The following is a 5,293-nucleotide window of genomic DNA, read 5'->3' as shown; positions in this document are numbered from 1 at the left end:
TGGCCAGGCTGCTTTAAGCTGGTCTTAGCTGGTCGGGTGGCTGGTCTTAGCTGGTCAGGCTGGTTTAAGATGGTCAAGCTGGTTTAAGATGGACAGGCTGGTTTAAGCTGGTCAAGCTGGTTTAAGATGGACAGACTGGTTTAAGCTGGTCAGGCTGGTCTTAACTGGCCAGGCTGGTTTTAGCTGGTCTTAGTTGGCCAGGCTGGTTTTAGCTGGTTTAAGCTGGTCTTAGCTGGCCAGGCTGGTTTTAGCTGGTTTAGGCTGGTCTTAGATTCTCGGCCGGCATTTCAACGTTGAATCAACGTCAGGGACCAACGTTGCATCAATGTTGAATTACCTTTTGGTTTTGCAAAAGTGGATCAAAGTTGACTTCACAACGTTGTTTCAATGTTGATTTCACAACATTTCAATGTTGTTTCAACATCACACTTTCAACAAAGGTGAATCAAGGTTGATATCGCGACGCAGTTTTAACACACTTTTTAACACTTAATATAGATTTTTACTTTACATTTTAATACTCACCAAATGATTTGCTGTACATATCATGTTTTAGTGTAATTATTACAAGAATGCAATTTGCTGCTCATTACCTACAGTACAACACCATCCATAAAACTAAACACCTAAAGTAGGTAAAGTTTGTGAATGATGGCATGTGCCTACCCTTTCTAAATAAACATAAAAGCAGCTGTTAAAATTGATCTTTTATAGATAAAAACAAATTATTTCAAACAGTTAGGTTTCCAGTTAGTAGTGCAGAAGTGGAATATTCCAAATACAGAATAAAAACATAAAATATGAAAACAAAATAATATTTTAAAGTAATTTTATTCATCTGAATAGAAAAAAATATTCTAGGAAAACTGCAAATATGAATTTTGTTGTAGGTTTAGCTCACAGTCTTCTTATGGCCACCAACACCCTTCCATTCTGGCTCATACTGTACTTAAAACCTGATGACAGCATCTAAAGAGGAAACAAAAGTCATTTTCAAAAAATGATGCATTTTTAGCCCATGTATAAAAAAAATCTTGTTATTGCACATCAGGGTGTGTGTGTGTTCTTTAATAGTCTGTCTAGAAACATTGCATAGCCATCTGGTGAAGGAAGAAAGCTTTTGTGTTTACAAAGGTGACAATAAGCCTCAATCAAGATCACCTACAGTGCATTCAGAAAGTATTCAGGGTAGACCCCTTTCACATTTAAATTTTAAGGTGGTTGCATGATACTGTAATTGTTTAGATATTTTCCTCATAAATCTACAATACATACCCCATGACAAAGTAAAAACTGAATTTTAGAAACTTCTGCAAATGTATGAAAAAAGAAAACTGCAATATTATATTTACATTATACATATTCAGATCATTTGCATCAATATCTGCAATTTAGCTCAGCTGCCTCCAATTTCTCTTGATGGTTGCTGATGGGTTCGCATAAAGACATGAAGATATTTTAAGGAATGTCTGTAACCAAACTGACCGGAAAGCACCATTGACTTCCATAATAGGCTAAAAGAATACTATAGAAGTGAATGGGGCTTCTGATCGCTTTGGTTACAAATGAATCCAGGAGTTGCAAAGATTGCTACTTCAAAAGGTGCTTCAACTAAGTACTGAGTAAAGGGTCGGAATACTTGGGTCATATCAATATTAACCCCCCCCCCCCCAAAGAGATGCTGAACAGAGCAAACATTGACTGGTTGCTTTACGTGTGGGTCAAACACCCTTTTGTGCAGTCACTTACCAATAAAAGCTAAGATGGACTCCAGACCTTCTGGACTGTCTGTGAGAGACTTCAAACTCGCCCAGACCAACAAGGCATCTTGTTAGCAGACATCCCGACCTGATAAAAAAAAATTGATTAGGAGATGTTCTGGTCCTATTTTTAATATATGTTTTACAAACTTACCACAGGTGATCTGGCAAAGCAAAGACTTCCCAAATCTCCTCTTCAGGCTCATCTTAGCTATCATTGCATTTGATAAAGTTCAGAAAAAGAAAAACATATTTCATTAGTATACAATCATAAATGTAATGTTTTGCTTAGAAATACAAAAAACTGTGGCCCAAGTACAACTTTGAAAGAAATAAAGAATGTTTAAATTTTTTGTCATGGTACACTGTCACTTCATTACTTTTTGAGTGGTACAGATTTGGGCATCTGGAAAGACACATGACTTCACCTCTGTGTATTTTATTACACTTCTTCAAATTGCATGGTAATCTGCCTCCAATATAAAACACATAATAAAATAAAAAACAAGTCATGGCCCCTTTTCAAAAGAAAATATAAATTGTGAAATACAAAACACTGCATCTTAGTTATTATGATTAGTAGAATTTGATCTGAATACAAAACAAATACTAAATGCATTGTAATGTTGTAGGGGAGATGCTTCAAAAATAAATAGTAAATTATTGATTTCTATTACAAAATGCTAGCTTGGTGGTGCGTTACAATGGTGGGTGGTAGCTCATGGACATAGCCATCATTTAAAAAATTATGATTAAAACCATAATACATAAAGATGCTGTTATGTACACCACCACAAAGACCAATTGTATATGTCAATATGAAGCCTCTCTAAAACCTGCATCAACATCCACTCTGAACTATGAATTAACTTGTGTCTTTGTCTATTGAAAACAAAGGGTTTGAAATATGTAAGCCTACATACTGTAGAAGGAATAGTGACATACAAAAGAAATGAATTGCTGTGCTGAACAATAATTGTTGTATCCTAAATTATTTTCTTATATTTTCCTAATGACAATGATAAACCAGATATGCACTTTTTGAGCACTTATGTTTTGGATGCAAATATAAACACAAAGTAATACTTACTCTTCAGCCAATGGAAAACATCAAAACACAACAAGAAAATGACCTGTAAAGAAAAGTGAACATAAATATACAATAGTTATTAACTTAATCCAGAATTGATGGCTTCTGTTTAAATTCTTAACCGTTTTAACAGGCTACTGTAAACTGTGTGCCCGTACTGTAAGTTAAATAACCTTACATTTACGCGTCAAACCCTACATTGAAATAACTTGCGTTATAATTATCTAAACAATGTCAAATAAATTTGAAGAACGAGGATAACACATTTTTATAGAAGGTAAAGACAAATAAAAGATCTGCATACATTAGCTCAGATGCGTCACGAGCTCAGTCAAACCACTGCATCAACAGTCAACATTAAAGTTCAGAATATTTTAGTCATATCGAATTAACTGTTACTAAAAACAAAATAAACATAACTGTGAACTTATTTTAATGACTTAACCAGGAATTAATAAAAACTTACCTTAGAATTTGCCATAGAAATGAAAACTGTCGTCGGAGGTAAACGGTTAAAATCCACTTTGAACTCACGAGGACGTAGGCGCGCGCCCGCAAATACGTGTGCTCGACTTCTTGCTGCGCTGACAGGTTGATAACGTCAATGTACCGCGAGAGTGTAATTTCTTGACTCGCTCTCGCGATACATTGACGTCATCAACGTATGATGTCTGTTCTCGCAGCGCTGCATGAAGTCGAACATGACTAATAACCATAGCTAATAACACATAACAAAAGACAACATGTTAAAAAAACAATAAAGATGGTAAAAAAAGATGTCCCACGTCCAGACTGAACTGAAAATTAGAACTTGTTTAACAATAAATATTTCTTGTATTAAAATAAACAGAAATATTGTGCTTTTAAAACATAGCTTTTTAGATCTTCACCCGGGGGTGGGTTCAATTATTTCATAAGCATGCCTGTACATTTTGTTCTAAATGGACAGAGCTTTATAAAAAAATAAAAATATGGTTTTATTATAATAAAAGTGTAGTAACTAGTTTTTGATTTAACAACAAACATCAAAAGAAAATTATCTGCTAAGATAATAACAACCAATGATAATTTGGGGGCCCATTTGGGATGTGGTGTGAGTTTGCCCTGCCCACACTGTCCCACAGTATACCCCACAGTGGGCCCGCATGGGCATGTTTTGCTTACAAAAGGCTGAGGGACCTGTCTGTGGCACCGTAAAGAAAGCCGATAAAAGGTTGGATGTTATTATATTATTAATGGTATTCTTAAAATGTATATTTGAAACGTTATATTTTAGACATTGTGATGAAAATTTAATAAAAATAAAACAACCATAATAATACTTACAAAAAAATTATCCAGCCTAATCCATCTCCTGAATTCATATGGAAATCACATGCCCCACCAGTGTTAAAATCAATCAAATAGTATACATAAAATATAAGTATTTTCATTAAATGAGTTTTTAAATTTTTATCTAAAGGATTCACAAATTAAAATGTCATAATACAATTGTTTACCATTCACCGTACTGGCATCATTTTAACCAAATTTCAAAGTTGATTTTTAAGCATTGTATTAACCTTTTGCAATCGTTTACCATTCACCGTTGTTTCAACATTGTCTCAATGTTGAAAAAACAACTGAGGTTATTTCAACCAAATTTCAACGTTGAAGATTGGTCATGCCTGCTTGGTGGTCCGGCTGGCTTGTCTTAGCTGGTTTAAGCTGGCCAGGCTAGGAGACCAGCTTGACCAGCCAGGCTGGGAGACCAGCTTGACCAGCCTGCCCAGATGGGAGACCAGCTTGACCAGCCTGGCCAGCCTGGGAGACCAGCTTGAACAGCCATAATACCAGCCTGGCCAGGCTGGGAGACCAGCTTGACCAGCCTGGCCAGCCTGGGGAACCACCTTGACCAGCCTGGGAGACCAGCTTGACCATCCTGGCCAGCCTGGGAGACCAGCTTGACCAGCCTGGCCAGCCTGGGAGACCACCTTGACCAGGCTGGGAGACCAGCTAAAACCAGCTATTTCCATCTTAAACCAGCTAAAACCAGCCAACCAGCTTAGGCTGGTTTAAGCTGGTTTTTTCAGCAGGGCAGTATTTCAAATACATCTATTTAAAATACGTATTTGAAATACAAAATAGTATTTTTTATTTTAAAGCCTTTGAAAATAATTAAATGTAATTTGTATTTAAATACATTTAAGATGAGTATTATTTTATTTTTAAAATACTCAAAATACTTTGAGCCAGTAAACCAGTCAGGGTGCTGTTTTCATGCTTTAACTAGTTCTGACCAGACACCAGAGTTCAGGTAAGCAAATATATCTGTGCAGCTTTTAGTGGGCAATAATTGAAATGTTGTAGTGGGAAAAAAGCAAGGGCGATTTAATTATTGGGTGTTAAGTGATGTGTTATTATAACTGTCGCGAAAGGAAATTCAAATTCACACTTGCACGTT

At 36.0% G+C, this 5,293-nt stretch overlaps 1 long non-coding RNA gene across 1 annotated transcript; it reads right to left on the bottom strand.

Moving 5' to 3' along the window:
* Nucleotides 1-812: 812 nt before the first annotated feature.
* LOC135718180 (uncharacterized) lies at nucleotides 813-3,752 on the bottom strand. Its single transcript, XR_010520646.2, has 5 exons — nucleotides 3,317-3,752; nucleotides 2,851-2,893; nucleotides 1,915-1,971; nucleotides 1,750-1,848; nucleotides 813-969 (listed from the first exon to the last, which is right to left on the bottom strand). It is a non-coding gene; the product is annotated as an uncharacterized lncRNA (long non-coding RNA).
* Nucleotides 3,753-5,293: the final 1,541 nt, after the last annotated feature.

The sequence above is a fragment of the Paramisgurnus dabryanus genome, chromosome 10 (genome assembly GCF_030506205.2).
Source record: "Paramisgurnus dabryanus chromosome 10, PD_genome_1.1, whole genome shotgun sequence".
NCBI classification, from domain to species: Eukaryota; Metazoa; Chordata; class Actinopteri; order Cypriniformes; family Cobitidae; genus Paramisgurnus; species Paramisgurnus dabryanus.
The sequence above is the reverse complement of the archived record's forward strand: the minus strand, read 5'-3'. Positions and strand labels throughout refer to the sequence as shown.